The sequence below is a fragment of the Phyllobates terribilis genome, unplaced genomic scaffold, assembly GCF_046119375.1.
Source record: "Phyllobates terribilis strain yellow unplaced genomic scaffold, ASM4611937v1 Scaffold_2__4_contigs__length_985480577, whole genome shotgun sequence".
In the NCBI taxonomy this organism is placed as follows: domain Eukaryota; kingdom Metazoa; phylum Chordata; class Amphibia; order Anura; family Dendrobatidae; genus Phyllobates; species Phyllobates terribilis.
The window spans coordinates 434,992,939-435,010,507 of NW_027362762.1; the positions used below are offsets into that span (position 1 = coordinate 434,992,939).

General features: G+C 41.2%; 5 non-coding genes across 5 annotated transcripts; all 5 read right to left on the reverse strand.

The window, feature by feature from the left end:
- Positions 1 to 2,314: 2,314 nt before the first annotated feature.
- On the reverse strand, positions 2,315 to 2,532 carry LOC141253422 (small nucleolar RNA U3). Its single transcript, XR_012314512.1, has one exon. It is a non-coding gene; the product is annotated as a small nucleolar RNA U3 (small nucleolar RNA).
- Positions 2,533 to 5,769: 3,237 nt separating this feature from the next.
- Positions 5,770 to 5,987, reverse strand: LOC141257039 (small nucleolar RNA U3). Its single transcript, XR_012317976.1, has one exon. It is a non-coding gene; the product is annotated as a small nucleolar RNA U3 (small nucleolar RNA).
- A 3,237-nt stretch (positions 5,988 to 9,224) lies between these two features.
- Positions 9,225 to 9,442, reverse strand: LOC141257050 (small nucleolar RNA U3). The gene has a single exon (XR_012317987.1). It is a non-coding gene; the product is annotated as a small nucleolar RNA U3 (small nucleolar RNA).
- Positions 9,443 to 12,681: 3,239 nt separating this feature from the next.
- Positions 12,682 to 12,899, reverse strand: LOC141253354 (small nucleolar RNA U3). The gene has a single exon (XR_012314446.1). It is a non-coding gene; the product is annotated as a small nucleolar RNA U3 (small nucleolar RNA).
- Positions 12,900 to 16,136: 3,237 nt separating this feature from the next.
- On the reverse strand, positions 16,137 to 16,354 carry LOC141253365 (small nucleolar RNA U3). Its single transcript, XR_012314457.1, has one exon. It is a non-coding gene; the product is annotated as a small nucleolar RNA U3 (small nucleolar RNA).
- Positions 16,355 to 17,569: the final 1,215 nt, after the last annotated feature.

Below are 17,569 nucleotides of genomic sequence, written 5' to 3' on the forward strand. Positions count from 1 at the left end.
AACAATCTCAGAATCACTGGGATATATGGGAATGCTGACACTGGTCAGAACTGCAATATGAGACTCATTGTTCACTCTTTAACCCCTTTACAGCCCATGACGTATTAATACGCGTCAGTGCCCTGGGCTTTAAGAGCCTGACCCGTATTAGTACGTCATCGTGATTGCGCGCGCACACAGGCTGTGCGGGCGCGATCGCCGCCGGGTGTCAGCTGATTGTCACAGCTGACACACGGTACTATGTGCAGGGAGCGGTCCCGCACCGCTCCCGGCACATTAACCCCCGCAATGCTGCGATCAAAGTCGATCGCAGCATTGTGGTGGCAAGGAGAGGTGATCGATATACTCACCTCCTCTTCCGGCCTCCAGCGCTGTCTGCCGCGGCTTCCCGGGTGTTGCCATGACGACCCGATGTCGTCATGACAACATCCGGGTCACCAGGCAGCAGGAACATTGTTTGGTCATGCGCAGTGCATGACCACACAATGTTCTCACTGTGCAGCGCTGACTGCCTGCATAGCACAGGGATGGTGCTCTATCCCTATGCTGTGCAGGCGACCAGAATAAAAAAAGTTAAAGTCCTAGAGTGGGATAAAGTAAAAAAGTGTAAAAACTCTCAGAAAGTGAAAAAAAATGTAAAAAAAAATGTAAAAAAAATATTTAAAAAAAAAATAAAAAAAATAATCCACCAAAAATAAAAATAAAATGTACCCATCAATAAATATTATTATGAAAAAAAAGCAAACAAAGAATAAAAGTACATATATTTGGTATCGCCGCGTCCGGAACAAACTGACCTATAAAACCCCCAGGTGCTTCACAAATTGATTCGTAAAAATGAAAAAGTGGAAAAAAAAAAACTTTTTAATTTTTACGAATCAATTTGTGACGCACCTAGGGGTTCCAAGTGCTCACTATGCATCTAGATAGGTGCCTTGGGGGGTCTAGTTTCCAAAATGGGGTCACATATGGGGGAGCTCCAATGTTTAGACACACAGGGGCTCTCCAAATGCGACATGGTTCCAATTTGTTAGCGGACACCATGTCGCGTTTGGAGAGCCCCTGTGTGCCTAAACATTGGAGCTCCCCCACAAGTGACCCCATTTTGGAAACTAGACCCCCCAAGGCACCTATCTAGTGGCATAGTGAGCACTTGGAACCCCCAGGTGCTTCACAAATTGATTCATAAAAATGAAAAACTGGAAAAAAAAATACTTTTTCATTTTTACGGATAAATTTGTGAAGCACCTGGGTGTTCAAAATGCTCACCACCCATCTAGATAAGTTCCCAGGGGGGTCTAGTTTCCAAAATGGGGTCACTTGTGGGGGGTTTCCACTGTTTAGGCACATCAGGGGCTCTCCAAACGCAACATGGCGTCCGCTAATTATTCAAGCAAATTTTACAATTGAAAATTCAAATGGCGCTCCTTCCCTTCCGAGCCCTGCCGTGCGCCCAAACAGTGGTTTTTCCCCACATATGGGGTATCTGCGTGCCCAGGGGAAATTTCACAACAAATTTTGGGGTCCATTTTTTCCTGTTACCCCTGCGAAAATAAAAAAAATGGATCTAAAGTAACATTTTTGTGAAAAAAGTTAAACGTTCATTTTTTTCTTCCACATTCCAAAAATTCCTGTGAAGCACCTGAAGGGTTAATAGAGTTCTTGAATGTGGTTTTGAGCACCTTGAGGGGTGCAGTTTTTAGAATGGTGACACTTTTGGGTATTTTCTGTCATAAAGACCTCTCAAAGTGACTTCAAATGTGATGTGATCCCTAGAAAAATGGCTTTGTAAATTTTATTGGAAAAATGAGAAATCGCTGGTCAACTTTTAACCCTTGTAGCTCCATAACAAAAAAAAATTTTGGTTCCAAAATTGTGCTGATGTAAAGTAAACATGTGGGAAATGTTATTTATTAACTATTTTGTGTGACATATCTCTCTGATTTAAGGGCATAAAAATTCAAATTTTGAAAATTGCAAAATTTTCGCCAAATTTCCGTTTTTTTCACAAATAAACGCAAGTGATATTGAAGAAATTTTACCGCAATCATGAAGTACAATATGTCACGAAAAAACAAACTCAGAATCAAGGGGGATCCGTTGAAGCGTTCCAGAGTAATTACCTCATAAAGTGACAGTGGTCTGAAATGTAAAAACTAGCCTGGTCATTAAGGTGCAAACCACCTTAGGTTGTTAAGGAATTAAACCACTAAACTAAAAACCTAAGTGTTTTTCCACCTTACAAACAATGCTGTGAAGACAAAATCCAAAACAAAAACCATTGTATCTCTTCTTCTTACATTACATAAACCCAACCACTCAGCCTGTGATCTCCACCTCCACCCTCTCTGTAACAGAGAAGGAGAACAATCATCACCAGCAATCAGCCCCTGCAATGAAGCAGAACTGAGAGCTCACTTCACGCTCAGGAGAGATCACTACAGCTCCTCCTTGTGGTTGGGGAGTTTGGACACTTTAGAGCACATTTCTCAAGTTACACACTATAGAAATGATCCCTGAAAGTATAGTCTTAACCTCTTCCTGCCCGTAATGTCCTCCGAGTGATAGGGCCCTGTGTGTAACATTAGGGAGACATTCACACCTGACACATAATGACCCTACAGAAGCGTCTATACTTGTATAATGGCCCCATAATCCTCCAGATCACAGATGTCTCTAGCCCTAATCTGCATATGTCACATCAATCAGTCAATGGGAAACTCTCTGAGCTTGTAGCTCCTCCTACATAATCTACATATCATGACAAGATGATCCACAACAACAAAAAAACCCTGTGGGTTCAAGGTGCTCACTACACATCTGGATAAGTTCCTTGAGGGGTGAAGTTTCCAAAATGGGGTCACTTGTGAGGGATTTCCACTCTTAATGCACATCAGGGGTTCTGCAAATGTGACATAGGGTCACCTATGTATTTCAGCCAATTTTGCGCTCCAAAAGTCAAACGGTGCTCCTTCCATTCCAAACCCTGCCGTGCACCCAAACAGTAGTTTTCCCCCACATATGGGGTATCGGAACACTCAGGTGAAATTTCAAAACAAATTCTATAGTCCATTTTCTCATGTTACCCTTGTGAAAATTAAACATTTGGAGCAAAACAACATTTTTGTGGAAACAATTTAAATGTTCATTTTTTTCCTTCCACATTCCTGGGTAGAGTCTGGAGGGTTAATAAACTTTTTGAATGTGCTTTTAAACCTTCTAACTTGTTATAAAAAAATATATATTTAAAAAATGATGCTGATGTAAAGCAGAGGTGGGAAATGTTATTTATTAACTATTTGTGTGATGTAACCATCTGGTTTAAGGGCATAAAAATCCAAGGTTTGAAAATTGTGACAATACCAAATTTATTGTCAATTTTTTGACATTTTCATAAATAAACACAAATCATAAGAGCCAAAATGTACCACTAACATGAAATATGTGTCACAAAATAACAATCTCAGAATCACTGGGATATATGGAAATGCTGACACTGGTCAGAACTGCAATATGGGACTCATTGTTCACTCTTTAACCCCTTTACAGCCCATGGCGTATTAATACGCGTCAGTGCCCTGGGCTTTAAGAGCCTGACCCGTATTAGTACGTCATCGTGATTGCGCGCGCACACAGGCTGTGCGGGCGCGATCGCCGCCGGGTGTCAGCTGATTGTCACAGCTGACACACGGTACTATGTGCAGGGAGCGGTCCCGCACCGCTCCCGGCACATTAACCCCCGCAATGCTGCGATCAAAGTCGATCGCAGCATTGTGGTGGCAAGGAGAGGTGATCGATATACTCACCTCCTCTTCCGGCCTCCAGCGCTGTCTGCCGCGGCTTCCCGGGTGTTGCCATGAAGACCCGATGTCGTCATGACAACATCCGGGTCACCAGGCAGCAGGAACATTGTTTGGTCATGCGCAGTGCATGACCACACAATGTTCTCACTGTGCAGCGCTGACTGCCTGCATAGCACAGGGATGGTGCTCCATCCCTATGCTGTGCAGGCGATCAGAATAAAAAAAGTTAATGTCCCAGAGTGGGACAAAGTAAAAAAGTGTAAAAACTCTCAGAAAGTGAAAAAAAATGTAAAAAAAAATGTAAAAAAAATATTTAAAAAAAAATAAAAAAAATAATCCACCAAAAATAAAAATAAAATGTACCCATCAATAAATATTATTATGAAAAAAAAGCAAACAAAGAATAAAAGTACATATATTTGGTATCGCCGCGTCCGGAACGAACTGACCTATAAAACCCCCAGGTGCTTCACAAATTGATTCGTAAAAATGAAAAAGTGGAAAAAAAAAAACTTTTTAATTTTTACGAATCAATTTGTGAAGCACCTAGGGGTTTCAAGTGCTCACTATGCATCTAGATAGGTGCCTTGGGGGGTCTAGTTTCCAAAATGGGGTCACATATGGGGGAGCTCCAATGTTTAGACACACAGGGGCTCTCCAAATGCGACATGGTTCCAATTTGTTAGCGGACACCATGTCGCGTTTGGAGAGCCCCTGTGTGCCTAAACATTGGAGCTCCCCCACAAGTGACCCCATTTTGGAAACTAGACCCCCCAAGGCACCTATCTAGTGGCATAGTGAGCACTTGGAACCCCCAGGTGCTTCACAAATTGATTCATAAAAATGAAAAACTGGATAAAAAATACTTTTTCATTTTTACGGATTAATTTGTGAAGCACCTGGGTGTTCAAAATGCTCACCACCCATCTAGATAAGTTCCCAGGGGGGTCTAGTTTCCAAAATGGGGTCACTTGTGGGGGGTTTCCACTGTTTAGGCACATCAGGGGCTCTCCAAATGCAACATGGCGTCCGCTAATTATTCAAGCAAATTTTACAATTGAAAATTCAAATGGCGCTCCTTCCCTTCCGAGCCCTGCCGTGCGCCCAAACAGTGTTTTTTCCCCACATATGGGGTATCTGCGTGCCCAGGGGAAATTTCACAACAAATTTTGGGGTCCATTTTTTCCTGTTACCCCTGCGAAAATAAAAAAAAATGGGTCTAAATTAACATTTTTGTGAAAAAAGTTAAACGTTCATTTTTTTCTTCCACATTCCAAAAATTCCTGTGAAGCACCTGAAGGGTTAATAAAGTTCTTGAATGTGGTTTTGAGCACCTTGAGGGGTGCAGTTTTTAGAATGGTGTCACTTTTGGGTATTTTCTGTCATAAAGACCTCTCAAAGTGACTTCAAATGTGATGTGGTCCCTAGAAAAATGGCTTTGTAAATTTTATTGGAAAAATGAGAAATCGCTGGTCAACTTTTAACCCTTGTAGCTCCATAACAAAAAAAAATTTTGGTTCCAAAATTGTGCTGATGTAAAGTAAACATGTGGGAAATGTTATTTATTAACTATTTTGTGTGACATATCTCTCTGATTTAAGGGCATAAAAATTCAAATTTTGAAAATTGCAAAATTTTCGCCAAATTTCCGTTTTTTTCACAAATAAACGCAAGTGATATTGAAGAAATTTTACCGCAATCGTGAAGTACAATATGTCACGAAAAAACAAACTCAGAATCAAGGGGGATCCGTTGAAGCGTTCCAGAGTAATTACCTCATAAAGTGACAGTGGTCTGAAATGTAAAAACTAGCCTGGTCATTAAGGTGCAAACCACCTTAGGTTGTTAAGGAATTAAACCACTAAACTAAAAACCTAAGTGTTTTTCCACCTTACAAACAATGCTGTGAAGACAAAATCCAAAACAAAAACCATTGTATCTCTTCTTCTTACATTACATAAACCCAACCACTCAGCCTGTGATCTCCCCCTCCACCCTCTCTGTAACAGAGAAGGAGAACGATCATCACCAGCAATCAGCTCCTGCAATGAAGCAGAACTGAGAGCTCACTTCACGCTCAGGAGAGATCACTACAGCTCCTCCTTGTGGTTGGGGAGTTTGGACACTTTAGAGCACATTTCTCAAGTTACACACTATAGAAATGATCCCTGAAAGTATAGTCTTAACCTCTTCCTGCCCGTAATGTCCTCCGAGTGATAGGGCCCTGTGTGTAACATTAGGGAGACATTCACACCTGACACATAATGACCCTACAGAAGCGTCTATACTTGTATAATGGCCCCATAATCCTCCAGATCACAGATGTCTCTAGCCCTAATCTGCATATGTCACATCAATCAGTCAATGGGAAACTCTCTGAGCTTGTAGCTCCTCCTACATAATCTACATATCATGACAAGATGATCCACAACAACAAAAAAACCCTGTGGGTTCAAGGTGCTCACTACACATCTGGATAAGTTCCTTGAGGGGTGAAGTTTCCAAAATGGGGTCACTTGTGAGGGATTTCCACTCTTAATGCACATCAGGGGTTCTGCAAATGTGACATAGGGTCACCTATGTATTTCAGCCAATTTTGCGCTCCAAAAGTCAAACGGTGCTCCTTCCATTCCAAACCCTGCCGTGCACCCAAACAGTAGTTTTCCCCCACATATGGGGTATCGGAACACTCAGGTGAAATTTCAAAACAAATTCTATAGTCCATTTTCTCATGTTACCCTTGTGAAAATTAAACATTTGGAGCAAAACAACATTTTTGTGGAAACAATTTAAATGTTCATTTTTTTCCTTCCACATTCCTGGGTAGAGTCTGGAGGGTTAATAAACTTTTTGAATGTGCTTTTAAACCTTCTAACTTGTTATAAAAAAATATATATTTAAAAAATGATGCTGATGTAAAGCAGAGGTGGGAAATGTTATTTATTAACTATTTGTGTGATGTAACCATCTGGTTTAAGGGCATAAAAATCCAAGGTTTGAAAATTGTGACAATACCAAATTTATTGTCAATTTTTTGACATTTTCATAAATAAACACAAATCATAAGAGCCAAAATGTACCACTAACATGAAATATGTGTCACAAAATAACAATCTCAGAATCACTGGGATATATGGAAATGCTGACACTGGTCAGAACTGCAATATGGGACTCATTGTTCACTCTTTAACCCCTTTACAGCCCATGGCGTATTAATACGCGTCAGTGCCCTGGGCTTTAAGAGCCTGACCCGTATTAGTACGTCATCGTGATTGCGCGCGCACACAGGCTGTGCGGGCGCGATCGCCGCCGGGTGTCAGCTGATTGTCACAGCTGACACACGGTACTATGTGCAGGGAGCGGTCCCGCACCGCTCCCGGCACATTAACCCCCGCAATGCTGCGATCAAAGTCGATCGCAGCATTGTGGTGGCAAGGAGAGGTGATCGATATACTCACCTCCTCTTCCGGCCTCCAGCGCTGTCTGCCGCGGCTTCCCGGGTGTTGCCATGAAGACCCGATGTCGTCATGACAACATCCGGGTCACCAGGCAGCAGGAACATTGTTTGGTCATGCGCAGTGCATGACCACACAATGTTCTCACTGTGCAGCGCTGACTGCCTGCATAGCACAGGGATGGTGCTCCATCCCTATGCTGTGCAGGCGATCAGAATAAAAAAAGTTAATGTCCCAGAGTGGGACAAAGTAAAAAAGTGTAAAAACTCTCAGAAAGTGAAAAAAAATGTAAAAAAAAATGTAAAAAAAATATTTAAAAAAAAATAAAAAAAATAATCCACCAAAAATAAAAATAAAATGTACCCATCAATAAATATTATTATGAAAAAAAAGCAAACAAAGAATAAAAGTACATATATTTGGTATCGCCGCGTCCGGAACGAACTGACCTATAAAACCCCCAGGTGCTTCACAAATTGATTCGTAAAAATGAAAAAGTGGAAAAAAAAAAACTTTTTAATTTTTACGAATCAATTTGTGAAGCACCTAGGGGTTTCAAGTGCTCACTATGCATCTAGATAGGTGCCTTGGGGGGTCTAGTTTCCAAAATGGGGTCACATATGGGGGAGCTCCAATGTTTAGACACACAGGGGCTCTCCAAATGCGACATGGTTCCAATTTGTTAGCGGACACCATGTCGCGTTTGGAGAGCCCCTGTGTGCCTAAACATTGGAGCTCCCCCACAAGTGACCCCATTTTGGAAACTAGACCCCCCAAGGCACCTATCTAGTGGCATAGTGAGCACTTGGAACCCCCAGGTGCTTCACAAATTGATTCATAAAAATGAAAAACTGGATAAAAAATACTTTTTCATTTTTACGGATTAATTTGTGAAGCACCTGGGTGTTCAAAATGCTCACCACCCATCTAGATAAGTTCCCAGGGGGGTCTAGTTTCCAAAATGGGGTCACTTGTGGGGGGTTTCCACTGTTTAGGCACATCAGGGGCTCTCCAAATGCAACATGGCGTCCGCTAATTATTCAAGCAAATTTTACAATTGAAAATTCAAATGGCGCTCCTTCCCTTCCGAGCCCTGCCGTGCGCCCAAACAGTGTTTTTTCCCCACATATGGGGTATCTGCGTGCCCAGGGGAAATTTCACAACAAATTTTGGGGTCCATTTTTTCCTGTTACCCCTGCGAAAATAAAAAAAAATGGGTCTAAATTAACATTTTTGTGAAAAAAGTTAAACGTTCATTTTTTTCTTCCACATTCCAAAAATTCCTGTGAAGCACCTGAAGGGTTAATAAAGTTCTTGAATGTGGTTTTGAGCACCTTGAGGGGTGCAGTTTTTAGAATGGTGTCACTTTTGGGTATTTTCTGTCATAAAGACCTCTCAAAGTGACTTCAAATGTGATGTGGTCCCTAGAAAAATGGCTTTGTAAATTTTATTGGAAAAATGAGAAATCGCTGGTCAACTTTTAACCCTTGTAGCTCCATAACAAAAAAAAATTTTGGTTCCAAAATTGTGCTGATGTAAAGTAAACATGTGGGAAATGTTATTTATTAACTATTTTGTGTGACATATCTCTCTGATTTAAGGGCATAAAAATTCAAATTTTGAAAATTGCAAAATTTTCGCCAAATTTCCGTTTTTTTCACAAATAAACGCAAGTGATATTGAAGAAATTTTACCGCAATCGTGAAGTACAATATGTCACGAAAAAACAAACTCAGAATCAAGGGGGATCCGTTGAAGCGTTCCAGAGTAATTACCTCATAAAGTGACAGTGGTCTGAAATGTAAAAACTAGCCTGGTCATTAAGGTGCAAACCACCTTAGGTTGTTAAGGAATTAAACCACTAAACTAAAAACCTAAGTGTTTTTCCACCTTACAAACAATGCTGTGAAGACAAAATCCAAAACAAAAACCATTGTATCTCTTCTTCTTACATTACATAAACCCAACCACTCAGCCTGTGATCTCCCCCTCCACCCTCTCTGTAACAGAGAAGGAGAACGATCATCACCAGCAATCAGCTCCTGCAATGAAGCAGAACTGAGAGCTCACTTCACGCTCAGGAGAGATCACTACAGCTCCTCCTTGTGGTTGGGGAGTTTGGACACTTTAGAGCACATTTCTCAAGTTACACACTATAGAAATGATCCCTGAAAGTATAGTCTTAACCTCTTCCTGCCCGTAATGTCCTCCGAGTGATAGGGCCCTGTGTGTAACATTAGGGAGACATTCACACCTGACACATAATGACCCTACAGAAGCGTCTATACTTGTATAATGGCCCCATAATCCTCCAGATCACAGATGTCTCTAGCCCTAATCTGCATATGTCACATCAATCAGTCAATGGGAAACTCTCTGAGCTTGTAGCTCCTCCTACATAATCTACATATCATGACAAGATGATCCACAACAACAAAAAAACCCTGTGGGTTCAAGGTGCTCACTACACATCTGGATAAGTTCCTTGAGGGGTGAAGTTTCCAAAATGGGGTCACTTGTGAGGGATTTCCACTCTTAATGCACATCAGGGGTTCTGCAAATGTGACATAGGGTCACCTATGTATTTCAGCCAATTTTGCGCTCCAAAAGTCAAACGGTGCTCCTTCCATTCCAAACCCTGCTGTGCACCCAAACAGTAGTTTTCCCCCACATATGGGGTATCGGAACACTCAGGTGAAATTGCAAAACAAATTCTATAGTCCATTTTCTCATGTTACCCTTGTGAAAATTAAACATTTGGAGCAAAACAACATTTTTGTGGAAACAATTTAAATGTTCATTTTTTTCCTTCCACATTCCTGGGTAGAGTCTGGAGGGTTAATAAACTTTTTGAATGTGCTTTTAAACCTTCTAACTTGTTATAAAAAAATATATATTTAAAAAATGATGCTGATGTAAAGCAGAGGTGGGAAATGTTATTTATTAACTATTTGTGTGATGTAACCATCTGGTTTAAGGGCATAAAAATCCAAGGTTTGAAAATTGTGACAATACCAAATTTATTGTCAATTTTTTGACATTTTCATAAATAAACACAAATCATAAGAGCCAAAATGTACCACTAACATGAAATATGTGTCACAAAATAACAATCTCAGAATCACTGGGATATATGGAAATGCTGACACTGGTCAGAACTGCAATATGAGACTCATTGTTCACTCTTTAACCCCTTTACAGCCCATGGCGTATTAATACGCGTCAGTGCCCTGGGCTTTAAGAGCCTGACCCGTATTAGTACGTCATCGTGATTGCGCGCGCACACAGGCTGTGCGGGCGCGATCGCCGCCGGGTGTCAGCTGATTGTCACAGCTGACACACGGTACTATGTGCAGGGAGCGGTCCCGCACCGCTCCCGGCACATTAACCCCCGCAATGCTGCGATCAAAGTCGATCGCAGCATTGTGGTGGCAAGGAGAGGTGATCGATATACTTACCTCCTCTTCCGGCCTCCAGCGCTGTCTGCCGCGGCTTCCCGGGTGTTGCCATGACGACCCGATGTCGTCATGACAACATCCGGGTCACCAGGCAGCAGGAACATTGTTTGGTCATGCGCAGTGCATGACCACACAATGTTCTCACTGTGCAGCGCTGACTGCCTGCATAGCACAGGGATGGTGCTCCATCCCTATGCTGTGCAGGCGACCAGAATAAAAAAAGTTAAAGTCCCAGAGTGGGATAAAGTAAAAAAGTGTAAAAACTCTCAGAAAGTGAAAAAAAATGTAAAAAAAAATGTAAAAAAAATATTTAAAAAAAAAAATAAAAAAAAGAATCCACCAAAAATAAAAATAAAATGTACCCATCAATAAATATTATTATGAAAAAAAAGCAAACAAAGAATAAAAGTACATATATTTGGTATCGCCGCGTCCGGAACGAACTGACCTATAAAACCCCCAGGTGCTTCACAAATTGATTCGTAAAAATGAAAAAGTGGAAAAAAAAAAACTTTTTAATTTTTACGAATCAATTTGTGACGCACCTAGGGGTTCCAAGTGCTCACTATGCATCTAGATAGGTGCCTTGGGGGGTCTAGTTTCCAAAATGGGGTCACATATGGGGGAGCTCCAATGTTTAGACACACAGGGGCTCTCCAAATGCGACATGGTTCCAATTTGTTAGCGGACACCATGTCGCGTTTGGAGAGCCCCTGTGTGCCTAAACATTGGAGCTCCCCCACAAGTGACCCCATTTTGGAAACTAGACCCCCCAAGGCACCTATCTAGTGGCATAGTGAGCACTTGGAACCCCCAGGTGCTTCACAAATTGATTCATAAAAATGAAAAACTGGAAAAAAAAATACTTTTTCATTTTTACGGATAAATTTGTGAAGCACCTGGGTGTTCAAAATGCTCACCACCCATCTAGATAAGTTCCCAGGGGGGTCTAGTTTCCAAAATGGGGTCACTTGTGGGGGGTTTCCACTGTTTAGGCACATCAGGGGCTCTCCAAACGCAACATGGCGTCCGCTAATTATTCAAGCAAATTTTACAATTGAAAATTCAAATGGCGCTCCTTCCCTTCCGAGACCTGCCGTGCGCCCAAACAGTGGTTTTTCCCCACATATGGGGTATCTGCGTGCCCAGGGGAAATTTCACAACAAATTTTGGGGTCCATTTTTTCCTGTTACCCCTGCGAAAATAAAAAAAATGGATCTAAAGTAACATTTTTGTGAAAAAAGTTAAATGTTCATTTTTTTCTTCCACATTCCAAAAATTCCTGTGAAGCACCTGAAGGGTTAATAGAGTTCTTGAATGTGGTTTTGAGCACCTTGAGGGGTGCAGTTTTTAGAATGGTGACACTTTTGGGTATTTTCTGTCATAAAGACCTCTCAAAGTGACTTCAAATGTGATGTGATCCCTAGAAAAATGGCTTTGTAAATTTTATTGGAAAAATGAGAAATCGCTGGTCAACTTTTAACCCTTGTAGCTCCATAACAAAAAAAAATTTTGGTTCCAAAATTGTGCTGATGTAAAGTAAACATGTGGGAAATGTTATTTATTAACTATTTTGTGTGACATATCTCTCTGATCTAAGGGCATAAAAATTCAAATTTTGAAAATTGCAAAATTTTCGCCAAATTTCCGTTTTTTTCACAAATAAACGCAAGTGATATTGAAGAAATTTTACCGCAATCATGAAGTACAATATGTCACGAAAAAACAAACTCAGAATCAAGGGGGATCCGTTGAAGCGTTCCAGAGTAATTACCTCATAAAGTGACAGTGGTCTGAAATGTAAAAACTAGCCTGGTCATTAAGGTGCAAACCACCTTAGGTTGTTAAGGAATTAAACCACTAAACTAAAAACCTAAGTGTTTTTCCACCTTACAAACAATGCTGTGAAGACAAAATCCAAAACAAAAACCATTGTATCTCTTCTTCTTACATTACATAAACCCAACCACTCAGCCTGTGATCTCCACCTCCACCCTCTCTGTAACAGAGAAGGAGAACGATCATCACCAGCAATCAGCCCCTGCAATGAAGCAGAACTGAGAGCTCACTTCACGCTCAGGAGAGATCACTACAGCTCCTCCTTGTGGTTGGGGAGTTTGGACACTTTAGAGCACATTTCTCAAGTTACACACTATAGAAATGATCCCTGAAAGTATAGTCTTAACCTCTTCCTGCCCGTAATGTCCTCCGAGTGATAGGGCCCTGTGTGTAACATTAGGGAGACATTCACACCTGACACATAATGACCCTACAGAAGCGTCTATACTTGTATAATGGCCCCATAATCCTCCAGATCACAGATGTCTCTAGCCCTAATCTGCATATGTCACATCAATCAGTCAATGGGAAACTCTCTGAGCTTGTAGCTCCTCCTACATAATCTACATATCATGACAAGATGATCCACAACAACAAAAAAACCCTGTGGGTTCAAGGTGCTCACTACACATCTGGATAAGTTCCTTGAGGGGTGAAGTTTCCAAAATGGGGTCACTTGTGAGGGATTTCCACTCTTAATGCACATCAGGGGTTCTGCAAATGTGACATAGGGTCACCTATGTATTTCAGCCAATTTTGCGCTCCAAAAGTCAAACGGTGCTCCTTCCATTCCAAACCCTGCCGTGCACCCAAACAGTAGTTTTCCCCCACATATGGGGTATCGGAACACTCAGGTGAAATTGCAAAACAAATTCTATAGTCCATTTTCTCATGTTACCCTTGTGAAAATTAAACATTTGGAGCAAAACAACATTTTTGTGGAAACAATTTAAATGTTCATTTTTTTCCTTCCACATTCCTGGGTAGAGTCTGGAGGGTTAATAAACTTTTTGAATGTGCTTTTAAACCTTCTAACTTGTTATAAAAAAATATATATTTAAAAAATGATGCTGATGTAAAGCAGAGGTGGGAAATGTTATTTATTAACTATTTGTGTGATGTAACCATCTGGTTTAAGGGCATAAAAATCCAAGGTTTGAAAATTGTGACAATACCAAATTTATTGTCAATTTTTTGACATTTTCATAAATAAACACAAATCATAAGAGCCAAAATGTACCACTAACATGAAATATGTGTCACAAAATAACAATCTCAGAATCACTGGGATATATGGGAATGCTGACACTGGTCAGAACTGCAATATGAGACTCATTGTTCACTCTTTAACCCCTTTACAGCCCATGGCGTATTAATACGCGTCAGTGCCCTGGGCTTTAAGAGCCTGACCCGTATTAGTACGTCATCGTGATTGCGCGCGCACACAGGCTGTGCGGGCGCGATCGCCGCCGGGTGTCAGCTGATTGTCACAGCTGACACACGGTACTATGTGCAGGGAGCGGTCCCGCACCGCTCCCGGCACATTAACCCCCGCAATGCTGCGATCGAAGTCGATCGCAGCATTGTGGTGGCAAGGAGAGGTGATCGATATACTCACCTCCTCTTCCGGCCTCCAGCGCTGTCTGCCGCGGCTTCCCGGGTGTTGCCATGACGACCCGATGTCGTCATGACAACATCCGGGTCACCAGGCAGCAGGAACATTGTTTGGTCATGCGCAGTGCATGACCACACAATGTTCTCACTGTGCAGCGCTGACTGCCTGCATAGCACAGGGATGGTGCTCCATCCCTATGCTGTGCAGGCGATCAGAATAAAAAAAGTTAATGTCCCAGAGTGGGACAAAGTAAAAAAGTGTAAAAACTCTCAGAAAGTGAAAAAAAATGTAAAAAAAAATGTAAAAAAAATATTTAAAAAAAAATAAAAAAAATAATCCACCAAAAATAAAAATAAAATGTACCCATCAATAAATATTATTATGAAAAAAAAGCAAACAAAGAATAAAAGTACATATATTTGGTATCGCCGCGTCCGGAACGAACTGACCTATAAAACCCCCAGGTGCTTCACAAATTGATTCGTAAAAATGAAAAAGTGGAAAAAAAAAAACTTTTTAATTTTTACGAATCAATTTGTGACGCACCTAGGGGTTTCAAGTGCTCACTATGCATCTAGATAGGTGCCTTGGGGGGTCTAGTTTCCAAAATGGGGTCACATATGGGGGAGCTCCAATGTTTAGACACACAGGGGCTCTCCAAATGCGACATGGTTCCAATTTGTTAGCGGACACCATGTCGCGTTTGGAGAGCCCCTGTGTGCCTAAACATTGGAGCTCCCCCAGAAGTGACCCCATTTTGGAAACTAGACCCCCCAAGGCACCTATCTAGTGGCATAGTGAGCACTTGGAACCCCCAGGTGCTTCACAAATTGATTCATAAAAATGAAAAACTGGATAAAAAATACTTTTTCATTTTTACGGATTAATTTGTGAAGCACCTGGGTGTTCAAAATGCTCACCACCCATCTAGATAAGTTCCCAGGGGGGTCTAGTTTCCAAAATGGGGTCACTTGTGGGGGGTTTCCACTGTTTAGGCACATCAGGGGCTCTCCAAATGCAACATGGCGTCCGCTAATTATTCAAGCAAATTTTACAATTGAAAATTCAAATGGCGCTCCTTCCCTTCCGAGCCCTGCCGTGCGCCCAAACAGTGGTTTTTCCCCACATATGGGGTATCTGCGTGCCCAGGGGAAATTTCACAACAAATTTTGGGGTCCATTTTTTCCTGTTACCCCTGCGAAAATAAAAAAAATGGATCTAAAGTAACATTTTTGTGAAAAAAAGTTAAACGTTCATTTTTTTCTTCCACATTCCAAAAATTCCTGTGAAGCACCTGAAGGGTTAATAGAGTTCTTGAATGTGGTTTTGAGCACCTTGAGGGGTGCAGTTTTTAGAATGGTGACACTTTTGGGTATTTTCTGTCATAAAGACCTCTCAAAGTGACTTCAAATGTGATGTGATCCCTAGAAAAATGGCTTTGTAAATTTTATTGGAAAAATGAGAAATCGCTGGTCAACTTTTAACCCTTGTAGCTCCATAACAAAAAAAAATTTTGGTTCCAAAATTGTGCTGATGTAAAGTAAACATGTGGGAAATGTTATTTATTAACTATTTTGTGTGACATATCTCTCTGATTTAAGGGCATAAAAATTCAAATTTTGAAAATTGCAAAATTTTCGCCAAATTTCCGTTTTTTTCACAAATAAACGCAAGTGATATTGAAGAAATTTTACCGCAATCATGAAGTACAATATGTCACGAAAAAACAAACTCAGAATCAAGGGGGATCCGTTGAAGCGTTCCAGAGTAATTACCTCATAAAGTGACAGTGGTCTGAAATGTAAAAACTAGCCTGGTCATTAAGGTGCAAACCACCTTAGGTTGTTAAGGAATTAAACCACTAAACTAAAAACCTAAGTGTTTTTCCACCTTACAAACAATGCTGTGAAGACAAAATCCAAAACAAAAACCATTGTATCTCTTCTTCTTACATTACATAAACCCAACCACTCAGCCTGTGATCTCCACCTCCACCCTCTCTGTAACAGAGAAGGAGAACGATCATCACCAGCAATCAGCCCCTGCAATGAAGCAGAACTGAGAGCTCACTTCACGCTCAGGAGAGATCACTACAGCTCCTCCTTGTGGTTGGGGAGTTTGGACACTTTAGAGCACATTTCTCAAGTTACACACTATAGAAATGATCCCTGAAAGTATAGTCTTAACCTCTTCCTGCCCGTAATGTCCTCCGAGTGATAGGGCCCTGTGTGTAACATTAGGGAGACATTCACACCTGACACATAATGACCCTACAGAAGCGTCTATACTTGTATAATGGCCCCATAATCCTCCAGATCACAGATGTCTCTAGCCCTAATCTGCATATGTCACATCAATCAGTCAATGGGAAACTCTCTGAGCTTGTAGCTCCTCCTACATAATCTACATATCATGACAAGATGATCCACAACAACAAAAAAACCCTGTGGGTTCAAGGTGCTCACTACACATCTGGATAAGTTCCTTGAGGGGTGAAGTTTCCAAAATGGGGTCACTTGTGAGGGATTTCCACTCTTAATGCACATCAGGGGTTCTGCAAATGTGACATAGGGTCACCTATGTATTTCAGCCAATTTTGCGCTCCAAAAGTCAAACGGTGCTCCTTCCATTCCAAACCCTGCCGTGCACCCAAACAGTAGTTTTCCCCCACATATGGGGTATCGGAACACTCAGGTGAAATTGCAAAACAAATTCTATAGTCCATTTTCTCATGTTACCCTTGTGAAAATTAAACATTTGGAGCAAAACAACATTTTTGTGGAAACAATTTAAATGTTCATTTTTTTCCTTCCACATTCCTGGGTAGAGTCTGGAGGGTTAATAAACTTTTTGAATGTGCTTTTAAACCTTCTAACTTGTTATAAAAAAATATATATTTAAAAAATGATGCTGATGTAAAGCAGAGGTGGGAAATGTTATTTATTAACTATTTGTGTGATGTAACCATCTGGTTTAAGGGCATAAAAATCCAAGGTTTGAAAATTGTGACAATACCAAATTTATTGTCAATTTTTTGACATTTTCATAAATAAACACAAATCATAAGAGCCAAAATGTACCACTAACATGAAATATGTGTCACAAAATAACAATCTCAGAATCACTGGGATATATGGGAATGCTGACACTGGTCAGAACTGCAATATGAGACTCATTGTTCACTCTTTAACCCCTTTACAGCCCATGGCGTATTAATACGCGTCAGTGCCCTGGGCTTTAAGAGCCTGACCCGTATTAGTACGTCATCGTGATTGCGCGCGCACACAGGCTGTGCGGGCGCGATCGCCGCCGGGTGTCAGCTGATTGTCACAGCTGACACACGGTACTATGTGCAGGGAGCGGTCCCGCACCGCTCCCGGCACATTAACCCCCGCAATG